Source organism: Colias croceus, chromosome 24, assembly GCF_905220415.1.
Source record: "Colias croceus chromosome 24, ilColCroc2.1".
Classification (NCBI taxonomy): Eukaryota; Metazoa; Arthropoda; class Insecta; order Lepidoptera; family Pieridae; genus Colias; species Colias croceus.
This window is the reverse complement of record NC_059560.1, coordinates 5,991,467-6,007,990: the sequence shown is the minus strand read 5'-3', so window position 1 is coordinate 6,007,990 and position 16,524 is coordinate 5,991,467. Positions and strand designations below refer to the sequence as shown.

At 33.7% G+C, this 16,524-nt stretch overlaps 2 long non-coding RNA genes across 2 annotated transcripts; both read left to right on the top strand.

Annotated features, from left to right (window-relative positions):
* Window positions 1-1,688: 1,688 nt before the first annotated feature.
* Window positions 1,689-10,503, top strand: LOC123702794. The gene is made up of 3 exons (XR_006752917.1): window positions 1,689-1,807; window positions 6,625-6,712; window positions 10,260-10,503. It is a non-coding gene; the product is annotated as an uncharacterized LOC123702794 (long non-coding RNA).
* On the top strand, window positions 8,753-9,292 carry LOC123702795. Its single transcript, XR_006752918.1, has 2 exons — window positions 8,753-8,805; window positions 9,101-9,292. It is a non-coding gene; the product is annotated as an uncharacterized LOC123702795 (long non-coding RNA).
* Window positions 10,504-16,524: the final 6,021 nt, after the last annotated feature.

Genomic DNA, 16,524 nt, shown 5'->3' with positions numbered 1-16,524 from the left:
AGGATCAGATTTACTGATATTACTCGAAATAGGTACAACTTTAACTTCAATAGTACTTAGTTACTGTATCTTTATTACAAACAAAAATCAAATCATTCCGTGCGTGTAAATCAATAAACCACATTTCATCAACGTTTATTTGTCTCCCGCCAAAACCTACAAAAGTTACGACTTACAAACACGCGTTCAGCCCAACTGCGTCATCTAAACTTTCTTTTTCATTCAATAACATTGTTCAACAATTAAGTTCTCACAATAAATTTGGTAGATCTTCGCCGAAAGTGATAAGTATTGCTACGCGTGCCGTCTGCGCTAATCAGTGAAAGCTATTCAGTTTTAAACGAGTGTGTGGTGTAAGTGATGAATGAAATGAGATTTATTATAATAAGTAAAAAAGTGTAATCGGTTCGATACAACGTTCGCATAAGCCCGGTAAAGCTGTAGAAGCTCTCCTGGGCTAACAGCGATCCTCCATAAAATATACAATACAACATTCGATTCTAACGCACACTATTAGACGCTTATTAGACGTAAGATGTCCATTGTGGCTAATTACATTTAAATATGCCGCTCCCGTAGCGATTTTAGCCCATTTAGATACCTAGATATATATATTTTACCTAGTCTTACCTCCACTGATAATAATTTAGATAGGTACCTAGATATTTTTAAATAGATTTTACTACAATATTATAATATCATTGGCGACAATAGGTACATTAAATACAGATATAGATTAAACGCTTTTCGCGTATACATTAACACACTCCCCAATCAATAAACTTGACTATACGAATCGTATGACAAACACATTTATAGACTTTCTGCGTTTCCAAACCGGCTGGCAAAGTTTACCAAAGTTACGTGTAACCACTCATTTAATGGCAATATATTTACGTAATATTATATTATGATAGTCAATAGCGATAGCTCATGTTTGTATTGCGTTTACATAATTTAAAGAGAACGTATTTCTAAAACATAATGTTATCTATTTCTTTATGAGAATTAAGTTCCGAAATTATGGAACCATTTTTATGTTATCTGTGACTTGTGAGTAAGATGAATTCCTGAGGCACAGGCAGCGAGTAGGTAAGTCCAGTTAAAATAAAAAATAATTATTATTATTGATTTTCTAACTAAAAGTGCTTCCTACTAATATTATAAATGCGAAAGTTTGTGAGGATGTGTGTGTGTTAGTTCGTTACTCTTTCACGCAAATACTACTGAACCGATAACAATGAAATTTAGCACACATATAGAGGGTAACTTCAATTACCCGGAGGGTAACTTCAATTACCCGGGAATCCCGGAACTCCCTCGGGAACGGGAACTATGCGAGTTATTCTTTGAAAACGCGGGCGAAGCCGTGGGCGGAAATCTGGTTATTGTATACCCAATATTTTAATAGCTATTTTTCTCAAAGGAATTATCAAATAAATATTTTTAACATACCTAGTCCCTTATGATTTATTCGTTATTAAAGGTACTTTGTAACTAGTACAGTACTAGTTTTTTTGTACGTAGTAGGTAAGTAGGTACTATTATATATTCTGTGGTACATAATAGTACATATATAATATTATTACTAAGCTGTGGCAAGTTCCGAGTTCCGACTACAATCAAATTTGGCGGGGTGGTGGCGGGTTCGAAAATCTTAACAAAAATAAGTACAGAATAAAACTAAAATGGAAAAAATTAGAATACTCGCGTCTATGTACTTGGTATTATGCTATGGATTTATGAATATGGAAATTGTTAGTGACATAGTGGTGATCCCTTTTACAACTGCCTGAATTCATAATTGGTAAGTTTTTATTCCCTAGTACCTACTTAAATTTAGTTTAGTTTAAAGTTTTAAATTTTTTATTTTAATAAAAAAGACATCTTGCCATTTGAATGATTTGATAATAATATTTATTTTATTTACTTATCTTTTTGTTTTATCTGGTACTAGCGGTTCGCCCCGGCTTCGCCCGTGGTACATATTCACGTTTTCTCTACATAAGAACCATCCTCGTACTTCAAGGAATATGATAAAAAAATAATTAAAGAAATCGGTTCAGCTGTTCTAATGTTATGCGCTTACCAATACATTTTGGGATTCATTTTGTATATTATAGATTATCACAGAACAGTAAAAACCATAGGTATTATAATCTCCAGTATCAATGTTATTAGTTATTACTAGACATCGGATTATATGCATTTGCATATTTGCATATGCAAATGCATAAAACTCTCTAATTACGGCGTTAGTGCATATTTTAGCCTTTTTCCCCAATCGTGCATATTTCGTGCATAAATCGTTAAGTAGCGGGAGTTTTGATTGGTCGACTAACCTTTATTAGCCAATCAGAACGCTCAGCGAGTAAACAAACCCTATTTTGGCATGGTAAAATGGCAAAAAATTACAAAATGGGCTCCATTTTAAGTAAATTTTGAGCCATTCAAAATAGGGCTAGATTACCCTTTTGGGGCTAAAAAGGTAAAACACGGGTTGAATTCCAAAAAAGGGCTAGATTTAGCCCGGAAAGGTCTAAGGTGGCAACACTGGACTCGCGGGTGACAAACGTCACAAATTTGCGCTCGAAAATTTGGTAAAAATGCTTAATTGTATATTGGCACAAAAACTATACTCAATTTCAAGAAAATTTCAATGTTTTTGTACAATCTTTGATTTAAATATATAAAAATAATAAAGATTTTTTTTATTTATATGTGCATATTTTAGGCATATCAGTCGTTTTTAGTGCATATTTCGGCCTTTTTTAGTGCATATTTGCATGCATATTTTGGCATTTTGTTAGTGCATATAATCCGATGTCTAGTTATTACATATATATTATGTCATAATAATAAAAGAGCTTAAAAAAAAACTTTCCATACAATAACCAAGAAAAGGAAATAAAAGTCATACTTTTGATATGTATTTTATTGTAGCATTTTCCACATAGATTCACACTACACAATTCTTCTTCATGAAACATTAAATGGAACACTTAAAGTTACAATTATACAGCCATATTAAAACTCATTAGAAATGAAAATTCAATATATTGAACTGTACCTTCTTTTTATCAACTCCACTAACTAATAAACACTATAATTACATTTGAGTTGCATTAAATTCTCAAACAAAATCCACTCACATGGGTCACTGATTGTTTTGACGGGCGAGAACACAAAATGCATCACAAAATTTGTTGGTAAGAGCATAACTCTATAATGACTGATCTGATACCGTAAATTATTTTTTTATAATATTCCTTGGAGAACGAGGGTGGTTCTTATAGAGAGAAAACATAAACATATACCACGGGTGAAGCCAGAACAGACCGCTAGTAGTATTATAAATCTTCCCTTCTCTGTATTATCTTTGAAACTGCTCTCCAAACTGGTGGTAATTGGTAAAACTATGTTATGACGATTCAAAAATAAAAAGTTCATTGGATATTGTCTATAGATGGTGAATTATTGTTTCTTCTAGTAAGGGGTCCTCACTGATCTCAATCTCATCTTTAACCAGTACTTCACATTCATTGTTGAAATGCTTATTGCACCCAGACATTTCATCTGCTGTGTGACATACATCACACTGCTCACTATCACCAGCTAATCGTTTGTTACATAGTGTAGGGGATTCTTTAGTGAGGTTTTCGGCTCTTTCCTGACATATTTTTTTAGAACGTAGGTATGCGTTACGCTCTCGCCCCTTTGCTAGCCTTGTCTGTCGTTGCTCTTCTGTTTCTTGCGATCGTTGACGTCTCTTTCTTTTAGCCTCTCTTGTTCTTTTAGAAATATTCGACTTAGATTTCATATTAATATTAATTATTGCGTGTTTTATAGTTGCTCTTTTATACAAATTTCACCATTATTAGGTATTTGCATTCAACCTTAGATCATTAAGTGTGTTGTTTACAATGACTAAGGAATCCTGTTGTTTATATTTACGATATTTAATAAGTAGTAAGTATAGAAATTTGAAATGTCAATTGTCATCAGTCATGTGTCAAAAATGTAAATTATAATCAATGATTATAATAGTACCTATTGTAATCCGCAACAGCAAGTCGCAACGTCTATTGGCACCTGTGATTGGCACCTAATAAGTAATAAATAATAAGTAATAAGTAATAATGGCACCGTAGAGCGATTGGCACGGACAACGGATTACGGAAATCTATAGATACCATGAGACACTATTAGTTAACCCTTATTAAAACGCTGGGAGCTATACTTCCCGCGTCTCAGATTGAAGTAAATCGTGTTTTATTTTTAGATGCTTAAACTTAATGCAGTGAAATATTTATCTACGCAATCCTAACATTTCAGAGAACTGTTTCTCATGCAGGGGGGGCACACTCAAAACTGTCATGTAAACGCATAGACGACAGCGACGCGGGCGGTGAGTGGTATAACTAAAATTAAAAAAAAAGCCGCCATCTTGTAATGATGTGCGACTGTCATTGTCAACCATAGTTTTCAACTTTCGGACGGACGTTGATGCGATTTCGAGGTTATCTCATTTGTTTTTGTTAAATATATCTGGTTATCTTTTAAGTTTTTGTTTTGGTTAAGTTTTGTTTTGTTATTTTGTTACTTGTTTTATTGTTGTTAACTGTTGTGAACGTTGTGATCATGAGTTTTCAACGGAGGAGAAAACACGCTAGAAGCTTAGAACTTTTTAAAAACTTGAGAATCCTGCCTCTTGCATGTATTTATATCAAAGAAATTTGTATTTTCATAAAAAAAACATCCTCAATATTTTAAAACTAATAAAGAAATTGGAAAATTAACAAGATATCCAAACAATTTGTTTTTACCGAGGCCTAAATTAACTTTGTACAAAAAAAATGTTCCATAAATAGGTATTCAGATATTTAATAAAATCCCGAAAGACTTGCAAGGGGTTCCTCTTCCAGGATTTAAAAATAAATTTAATAAATACTTATTAGAGAATTGTTTTTACAACCTAAATGAATTTCTGTATGATATGAAAAATGTCTAAATAATATAAAATAATGATATTGATATTAATTGATTGACTGTATGACTAATGATTTATGTATAACCTAATTTTAAGTGAGAATACTCCTGACTCGTATTTTTACTATAAATATCTAATCATTTTCATTCATTATGTCAATTAATAATAATTATTGTATGCTATGTAGTTATAGTAAAAACATGAATGTTCCTTAATTCTGATCTTAATATCTTTGTATGTACCTACCATGTTTTTATGCAATAAATGATTTATTTATTTATTTATTTATTTATTTATTTAGAACAAAAGCTTTAGTTATTTCAGTGACTGCACTGAAATAACTAAAGCTTTTGGTTTTAGCAGATTTTAGAGGTTTTAGCAATTGTATAGTATATAAATCTGAATTTCAATTTAATAAACGTGAATACCGCTAAAGAAATTGTTTTTTATTCTCACCCCTGGTTGCCCTCATTACTTATTTATTATTTACTCAACTTACAAGGCAACTTATGGAGTGAGAGTATGTTTACAAAAATATTACTAACGCCACAAAAAGAGTGTTGTCACGAAAACGACGCTTTTCTTGGTGTTAGTAATATTTTTGTAAATATACTTTCGCTCCATATGGTGCTAAATGTCGATATGCATACTGCATAGCTATATATATATTATATATACCCCTTTAAAGCGTTAGTTATCCTACAAAGTTGCAGATGGCAGCACGTTCCATACATGCACTTATTACCACAGAGTAGTCACTCTATCTCAGTTATACATCCTTCCTCTATGTTCTCATGGAAACACTTTTCAGAGAATTATTACATGTCAATTGTCATGGTAAACACACGTCAAAGTCAGGGGACGTGATTTTGCCGCCGAAAACGACCGTTATTTTTTAGTTTTTTGTGTAGTGCTGAAAAAAAATTAGATACCTAAGTAGATTTGAGTTTTAGCTATGTAAACTAGACTATATTACGGTTGCGTGAAACGTAAAAATATGCCCAGAATCTTTCGTTTATACCTTGGTAGTCGATTGAAATTAAGTCTATAAGTGGGAAGATATCATCCCAGTGTTCTTCACTGCACACGACATTCGTAAATTCTATATATAAAATCCGTGTGTCTAAAAAATCTTTTTTAGTAGGTATAAGCAACTTATTTATTATTATTCACTATTTCCTGATCAGATAATTAGACATCTTAACTCAATACATTAGTATTTACCTATTTCTTTTATTTTGTTTTAGAAAAATGCCTTGTTTATGTTGAAGCCATTCATTTTTCAATTCCCGAATTCTTCCCTTAGTAAAAGAAACTTGCATTGATGAGTAATTTCACCTGCTTTATAAAAAAATATGATCTAAGTATATAATTTTTTAAGATAAAATTTAATTCACAAGTGGAGTCAGGGCAACTAGCTAGTGTTTGAAAATATTTTTGTCTTACTGGACACTGGGAGCTATAGTTCCCACCTTTCCAACCTTTTTACAAGAGAGAACAGATGACGGGATATATACTTCCCACCAAAAAAAGGTTACTTCCCCCCACTAACCCCTCTTTTGTGTGTATTTTTGAAATCTACTACCCAAAATTACCTAGGAACGTATCTTACTTTTTTGTTAACTCCTCCACAGGCTCATGTTTGAATAAGGGTTAATAACACAGAACAGTAAGAACAAAATAGAAGTGCGATGTGGGCGTGGCCCACGTGTCACTAGTAAGGTAAGATCTAAGAGCAATTAACCTATAGAGTTCTTATATTAAGACAGAACAAAATACATATTTTCTAATCTACTTACTCTTAGTCAATAACAGCATAAGCCAGATTGAGATAGCGATAGAGTATCTGCACTGTCTTCAAACGTAGCGCGCCGGCAGTCAGTTTGTTTTCCAACCAGCTGGTGGGCTCAGTGCGTCAAGTGTTTTTAACGAAATATTTAGAAAATATAAAGTGTACAGTGTTTCTTTTTATTTGTCAGTGTGCTAAAATAACTATTGTATGTTTAGCAACCGGCTATCACTAGTCGAATGGGAGTTTTGGATAAAAACAATGTAAAAATATCTTTCCATCGGTAAGTGATTTTCAGCAAATTGATAAATATTTATGTTTTAAACCTATTTGAAGGTTTTATCAAGCGCTTTTTTGTAATTTTATATTGTAACTGTAACATTTACCCACTTTATGGGGTTGTGGAATATAAAATAATGAAATAATTTTTAAAAAATGTCACAATAATATCACGTTTGGCATTTTGTTTACCACCGTAGTGTTGTAACACATCTAGCGTATATTATCGATTTATGACAAAAAATCTATTTCATATTAACGTTGATTTATTTATTTTGTTTCATAAATCAGATTTATATGTAGTTGTTGTTGCAAATAATAGATGTAAATTTTTAACCGCAGGAAAATAAAACATACCACGTGGTTGTTTTATTTGCCCTATGTGTTTTAGTTTTCGTTTGTTGTTGATTAATTTCTCTCGCAGATTATTAATAAATTCATTTTGTTTTAGATTTCCAGAGCTAAATAAAAAATGGGTATATAACGTGAGACATGAGTTGATTGGACGCCGCCACAATTTGCAATATTGTGTTCACTGCATTTCGAGCCTACGTGTTATCAAGATGGATACTCTAGAAGAATTGTGCAATCTTACGCTTACGTTTTTTTTTGTTCCTGTAGATAATAAATACATTTGATTAAAGAGAGTGAATTTTTATTTTGAAATTTTTTACACATAAGTTACTTTAAATGTGTAACTATGTGAAAATTAAACGGTTGATTAAATGACAGTTCTCATAGATGAGAAACTACTATTGAAATACATACTTAATATACATGCGTTTTCAAAGAAAAACCCGCATAGTTCCCAATCCTGTTGGATTTACGGGATCAAAAGTAATTTTTCCAAATTTCATTGTAATCGGTTTAGTAGTATTCGCGTGAAAGAGTAACAAACATCCATCCTCACAAACTTTCGCTTTATTAGTAGGATGTTAGGAAAATGTTTTCATTAAGACTGTCCTTTTATTAACTTGTTAAAATGCTGCATGATTCCTTCATGCTGACTGTGCCTTTCTCCTCACTCCTTTAACTTTATCATCATTTCCTTCTTTATTTTAAATTACATTTCAAGTTTTAAAATTTCTTTTATAATGTACTAACTTTCCGCCCGCGTTTTTAAAGAAAATCCTGCACAGTTCCCGTTCACGTGGGATTTCCGGGATAAAACCTAACCTATGTGTGTATGTACAAAATTTCATTGTAATCGGTTCCGCAGTGAAAGAGTAACATCCCTTCTCACATAATTTCGCATTTATTATATACGTAGGATTAAACAAATAATGTATTCAACTGAAATTAATTATAAGTTTTGTTTTTTTATTATTTCACGAAACCGTAAATGCAAAATACATTCACGATTTTATCGATTGAAGCACATCCCATCACTATCACCTTCTATCTATCTAAATACGTACCTATAGTAAAAATGGTGCCATGACTATGTTGAAACGTAGCTTGTTGTCTATAGCTGTCTCATTCTTTCATACGACGTTTTCTTTAGATAGAGAGAAACAAATATATGTAAATTGTATACGCTCGATACAAGTACTCTATAGGTTTATTGCTCTTAGGGTAAGATCACCTAATCTCAGTTGTGCGCAGAAAAATATTCGAGTCGGTTGTCAGTCAAACCTTTTTTCCAAATTTATTCATTATTTAGGGCGTGTTGTTCGGTATTAGAGTGGAAAAATGATAGCAGACGAAATAATATCAGCAATTGAGGCATTTCATACCATCGGCATCGGTAAGTCTTATTTTAATTTATTTTATATATACTGTTACAACTTCGCTTGTCGTAATTTGTCAAAAATTTATAAAAATATTAAGTCAAAATGAACCTTAATCCATAAGAAATTAGTACTAATATAGATTGAACAGCAAACAAGACTTTCTGGAATATTTTTGCAATAAACAAACGAATGTCGTATTAGTGATGCATGTGGCGCATATCGACAGCATCGATACTTTAGAAAAGACAAACAAAATATTAAATTTTATTTTATTTTTCCTTAGCTTTTATTTGTCCTATTTATTTATAGATTTTCTAAAGAGGCTAATTTAAAAGAGAAATGGATAATTAATGCAACGTGACGAGTTAACGAGCCGAACAGCATTAAGCAGTCTAACAAAAGCCACCGATACATCAAACCTACGAGCTACGGCAGTTCCAAGATTTAAAATAATGCATATTTTCTGTTTGTATTTTGTAAATATAGATTTATACTACTCTATTCCGTTTTTTATTTAAATATAATAATATGAAAAGACGTACTTAGTAGTAATAAACATACTCCAAAATGTGACACATTATACTATACTTATATATAGAAAATATTAAGAAAGAAAAAATGCACAAAAATATATTTATTTGTGAATTATCGATAACAAGGCTGACATCCCTTAGAGCATAGCATCAGGTTAATGTCAATTTAATGTCATTAATTTAGAATGACACAAATTTCAACCTTATTTCTGTGTTGAGGCACAGAATACATAATAGTAGCTCAACGCTACAGAACGGACACTCTCCGCCTCCCGCCAAAATTAAACACTTACCTCACCCCGCACGATCAGACATGTTATGGTACCCATTTCCCCGCAAGGACGATACCAACGACGTCTTTAGACGAAACGCAACGAAGATTGACAACATTAATCAAATTGACTTAAAGCAATTTTATTATTTTGGATTTGTGATTATCGTTTTTCGTAGAAAATGGTTAGATATTGTGCTGTTTACGGATGTATTTCATCAGAAAAACGCGAATTTTTTTTTACGCTAGTCACAAATGTGCCAACCATAAAGAGTTTACACACACATTTGCAGTCTCTACAGTGTGACTGTCAAAACTATAATTTTGTATGGAGTGTCCGGGGTGTGGTTGAGGTTTAAAGTTACATCCCGTGGTTATATCTATCGAAAATTAACGCCCTCTGGTGTGAAGTAGCTGAATGTTTTCGAATTTGGAATTTCTGAGCAAAGAGAAACAAAACAGCTAATATACCTAGGGATGTTATACTAAAATAAACCGTAACATAGTGCTTTAGTCAAATTAAGCTGTCCAATCAAAGGCATAGTTTACTTGTAGTGTACTGTATAACTATCGGTTTAAATGTGTGGGTTTGGCGACACTGGTTTTCATACTAATTATGACATTAAAGCTTCTATTTGTTTTTCCTGTTCTGTGGTTAATAAAGCCCGGCATTCACTACACGCACCGCGAGCCGAGCCCCGAGCCGTACCAATCCGTGGACAAATCCGTCATCGCCCACACACTACACGTCTATCACTATCCGTCTCCAGACGGCGAGCGCCGCGCCGAGCCGCGAGCCGCGCCCAACTACACATACACACGCAGATTGGTCCGCGGACTTGTAGCCAGCTACAAATCCAGCGGATGGGTGCGCCTGTGAATGGTACCCATAAGATTAAAATATGTAAGTAGTATACAATATACATATTTATTCAGAAACTGATCATTAGCTGATTGCTCCTGGTTGTTTCAAATTGGTCCATGTGATGGAGATAGACAAACCCAGAAGCATGATGAACGACACCATCAAGCCAGACCTGGAATCAGCTATGCCTCGCGGTTTTACCCACATTGCTCCGCTCTTGTTGGTCTTAGCGTGTAGATATAATAGCCTTTATTGGGCTAACATCGAAATAATTTTTCAAATCGGACCAGTAGTTCCTGAGATTAACGCGTTCAAACAAACAAACTCTTCAGCTTTATAATATTAGTCTGGTATTATAATCTTTATACCCTAGTATCAATATTATGATAATGAATCAATGATTTTCTTGAAATAAAGGTATTAATGTTAAAAAAAAAATATCATAATAACAAGAGCATAATAAAAAACTTTCCATTAAACAACCAAGAAACAGAAATAAGGGTCAACTCAAACCAAAAGAGCGCCGAAGCGCGGCGAAGCGGAGCGCAGTTTCCTTGTCATATGAATTTTTACTTTATTGTCATTACTATAAAACTTATTATCGCCTGAGAAACTCGAGCCCGCCGCCGCTGGAATTCCGCGGAATTCCAGCGGCGCCGCGGGCATTCGCGCGACTCGTTCGAGTTTCTCATGCGATAATAAGTATTATAGTAATGAAAATAAAGTTAAAATTCATATGGCACTGAAACTGCGCTCCGCTTCGCTGCGCTTCGCCGCTCTTTTGGTGTGAGTTGACCCTAAAAGTCAAACTTTTGATATGTATTTTATTGTAGCATTTTCCACATAGATACACACTACACAATTCTTCTTCATGAAACATTAAATTGAATACTTAAAGTTACAATAATTATACAGCCATATTAAAACTCATTAGAAATGAAAATTTAATATATTGAACTTTACCTTCCTTTTATCAACTCCACTAACAAATAAACATAATTAAATTTGAGTTGCATTAAATTCTCAAACAAAATCCACTCTTGTGGGTCACTGATTGTTTTGACGGGCGAGAACATTAAAAGGCTAATATTAGAACATCTATAAACTACAAAAGTTATTTTTAACTATCTGCACCCGCATAATTAACTGTAGATGTTTATTATTTCTGTCTTCACTGGAGATTGATTCATACTTATATCTATAATATAAAAATGCATCACAAAATTTGTTGGTAAGCGCATAACTCTATAATGGCTGAACTGATACCGTAAATTTTTTTTTTATAATATTTTTGGAGAACGAGGGTGGTTCTTATAGAGAGAAAACATAAACATATACCACGGGTGAAGCTAGAGCAGACCGCTAGTAGTATTATAAATCTTCCCTTCTCTGTATATCTTTGAAACTGCCTTCCAAACTGGTGGTAATTGGTAAAACTATGTTATGACGATTCAAAAATAAAAAGTTCATTGGATATTGTCTATAGATGGTGAATTGTTTCTTCTAGCAAGGGGTCCTCACTGATCTCAATCTCATCTTTAACCAGTACTTCACATTCATCGTTTAAATGCTCATTGCACCCAGTCATTTCATCTGCTGTGTGACATGCATCACACTGCTCACTATCACCAGCTAATCGTTTGTTACATAGTGTAGGGGATTCTTTAGTGAGGTTTTCGGCTCTTTTCTGACATATTTTTTTAGAACGTAGGTGTGCGTTACGCTCTCGCATCTTTGCTAGCCTAGTCTGTCGTTGCTCTTCTGTTTCTTGCGATAGTTTACGCCTCTTTCTTTTAGCGTCTCTTGATCTGGTAGAAAGATCCGACTTAGATTTCATATTAATATTAATTATTGCGTGTTTTATAGTTACTCTTATTTACAAATTTCACCATTATTCGGTATTTGCCCATAATATATTTAGGGTAAATTATTTATAATATTTTTTGTGTTGTTTTATTAGCATTGATTGAAATTTAATGTCAATTATTATTGTCATGTGTCAAAAATGTAAGGCCCTTCTCCCATTACGATGGATGAAGGTACAAACCATTTATAATAATGTACTCTGTGGTACAAACCACGGAACTATAGACATACTATAGTTCCATGGTACAAACTAAGGGCGTATTCAGAAAGAAAGCTTGAAACTTATAAGCGCTTATAAGCGCTTATCGGCGCTTATCAGCGCTGGTAACCCGCGTTGGAAAATATATGAACATGCGCCGATAAGCGCTGATCGGCGCCGACAAGTTTGTTGAAACTTGTTGGAACTTGTCGGCGCCGATCAGCGCTTATCGGCGCATGTTCATATATTTTCCTGCGCGGGTTACCAGCGCCGATAAGCGCCGATAAGCGCTTATAAGCGCTTATAAGTTTCAAGCTTTCTTTCTGAATACGCCCTTATTCAGGTTCCAATATTAAGCATCAGCATAATTCGGCATTGTGCGCCACTAAGCACAGTAGTCGCATTATGCCCTGTAATTGGAAAACTACCTATAACTGATGAATTTAGTCATTTTTCAGTCGCATAATATGCGAGCATCGGGTAGCGAGCAAATATCTAACTAGTGTTCTACTCGAGTACCTATCGTATTCTAGAAGTATCGTAATGGGAGAGGCCTAAATTGTAATCCGTAACAGCAAGTCGTAACTCGTAACGCACATATCGCAAGTCGCAACGTCTATTGACACCTTAGAGCGATTGGTACGGACAACGGATAATCCGTAACGGATTACGGAAATCTATAGATAGGTACTTAGATCATTACTTAATGATCTAAGGATAGGTACCATGAGATACTCTATTAGTTAATAAGATTAAAATGTGTAATAAACAACATATTAATACAGAAACTGTGATCGTTAGCTTATTGCTTCTGGTTGTTTCAAATTTGTCCATGTGATGGAGATAGACAAACCCAGAAGCATGATGAACGACACCATTAAGCCAGACCGAATCAGCCTATATGCCTCGCGGCTTTACCCACATTGCTCCGCTCTTGTTGGTCTTAGCGTGTTGATAAAATAGCCTTATTGAGCTAACATCGAAATAATTTTTCAAATCGGACCAGTAGTTCCTGAGATTAACGCGTTCAAACAAACAAACTCTTCAGCTTTATAATATTAGTCTGGTATTATAATCTTTATACCCTAGTATCAATGTTATTATAAATATCATTAACCAACTTCAAAAAAAAGGAGGAGGATATCAATTCGGCCGGTATGTTTTTTTTTTTATTTTTTTTATTTATGCATGTACACAGATTACTCCGAGGTTTCTGAACCGATTTACGTGATTCTTTTTTTGTTCGATGCGGGATGGTGTCGAATTGGTCCAATAAAAATTTTATTCGGATAGGCCCAGTAGTTTTTATTTTATGAGCATTTTTGTCTGTATTTGTTAATGTTGCAACTGCATGTTTGAAGTCGGTTGTTTTTAACGCAGTTTAATGACTTGTAATAACAAGAGCTTAATAAAAAAATGACGTGTGTCACTCGGGGACTGCCGCGGTATAAAGCTATTGCATGCTATATGCCTTCAAGCCACACCTCCACCCGTCGGAGTGGGGAGCGTGAGGTTTTTTCGTTACGGAATTTCTCGATTCGGTCCCCGCGCTCAAGGCCCGCAATAGAAGCTATGCAATAGCTTAAAACTTTCCATTAAACAACCAAGAAACAGAAATAAAAGTCAAACTTTTGATATGTATTTTATTGTAGAATTTTCCACATAAATTCACACTACACAATTCTTCTTCATGAAACAACACTTAAAGTTACAATTATACAGCCATATTAAAACTCATTAGAAATGAAAATTCTATATATTGAACTTTACCTTCCTCTTATCAACTCCACTAAAAGTTATAATTACATATGAGTTGCATTAAATTCTCAAAACAAAATGCACTCTTATAACCCTATTGATTGTTTTCATTTAAACCTCACAGGCAAGAACATTAATTTAAGGTACCAAATAATTAAGGCTAGTATTAGAACATCTATAAACTAAGGAAGTATTTTAAACTATGTGTACCCGCATTCTCTACTGATAATTAATAGTGACTTCACTGGAGTTTGATTCATACTTATATCTATCATATAAAAAATGCATCTCAAAATGTGTTGCTAAGCGCATACATATCTCGATAATGGCTGAACTGATTCTGTTAATTCTTTTTTTATAATATTCCTTGAAGTACTTATGGAGAGAAGTACTTCAAGGAATATTTGGGGGTAAGGGTGGTTCTTATGGAGAGAAGCGTAAACATGTACCACAAGCAAGGTCGGAGCGGACCACTTGTAGTATTATAAATGTTCCTTTCTCTGTATATCTGTGAAACTGCTTTCCAAACAGGTGGTATTTGGTAAAACTATGTTAAGAAGTTATCTTACAAAAAAACAATACTATTGTTTGGACTTATGCAACCCAATCGCATTCAACTCAAATAAAAAGTTCATTGGAAATTGTCTATAGATGGTGTATTAGTTATTTCTTCTAGCAACGGGTCCTCACTGATCTCAATCTCATCTTTAATCTCATATTTAACTAGTTCTTCACATTCATCGTTCAAATTGAGATCTTTAGGCGCTTCATATTCAGCATCATGGTCACTTCCATGACAGCTTCCACCATTATGCTTACTTTCAACAGTTAAATGCTCATTGCACCCAGTCATTTCATCTCTTGTCTGACGTCCAACACATAGCTCACTGTCATCAGCTAATTGTTTGTTACAGAGTGTAGGAGATTCTTTAGCGAGGTTTTCGGCTCTTTTCCGACATATTTTATCAGAACGCCGGTGTGCGATTTGCTCTCGCAGCTTTGCTAGCCTTGTCTTGCGTTGCTCTTCTGTTTCTTGCGATCGATAACGCCTCATTCTTTTAGCATTTCTTGTTATTTGTGAAATATTCGACTTTGATTTCATATTAATAATAAGTCAGATTAAAATAATATACATTAACAACAGAATCTCACTAAAAGAGTGAAACTATACAATTTAAAACCATCTACGTAAATTAAGTACGTCTGTAGATCCACTTATTATATTGGTAATAGTAAAATAATCAGTTGCCTGCCTATCGCGTGTATTATATATTGTATAATACACGCGATTATTATACAATATATAATATATTGTATCGCGCGTGTAGTTGCTCTTTTATACAAATTTCACCATTATTTCTTGTGTACTTTTTATGTTGTTTACCACCTTGTTTACCACAGTTGTTTATTGTTTAGGAAATACGAATATTGATTGAAATTTGAAATGTCATGTGTCAAATGTAAACCGCAACCGCCAGATGCCAGTCGCAATGTCTAATGGCGTTGACAGTTGACAGCTGTTATTATGAAACATTCCGTTTCACGTAAATTCGGTAATAACTATTTTATTAATTATATTTATATGAAATTTTGTATTGATACAGTGCATGTGTATTGCATTTAACTTGTGATACTTCGCATATTCCTGAAGCCTGGATACTGAAAAATATATTAAGATTCCGCGTTCATCTCTGTATTTGATAGTCTAAGAAATTACTCCATTATAATAATAATATTTATTCCGTGTTTACTTTAGAAAAAAAAAATTGAGTCAATTGACGTCCTACTCTCACTAAAATCACGTTGCTATTTGATTTAGAAGAAACGAAGAAACTAAGAAACAATCTTCAATCCAAATCTTGATTTCAGCACCGCTAAAATTTCCTTAACCCGTAGAGAAATATTTGTTTAATCCCAGCAAAGTAGTTACGGGTCAGCTAGTTATAAATAACAATTGAAAACTATAACAATAAACTCTTTCATTTGATTATTTACATATTTATACAGTAGAAGACAAAACAGCGATTGACACATTGAGATAATATACATATGGAGACGACACCGCCTACATCACTTTTGTTCCGCTCAACATACGCCATATGGCGTAACTGGAAGCTCATTTTTTATTTGTTTTAAAGTGAAACGCATCAAATATGCCTTCGTGTGTGTTACGATATTGCACAAATAATACAAATAATACAGAAAAGTGCAAAGGAATTACTTTCATCGGTAAGTACCTAA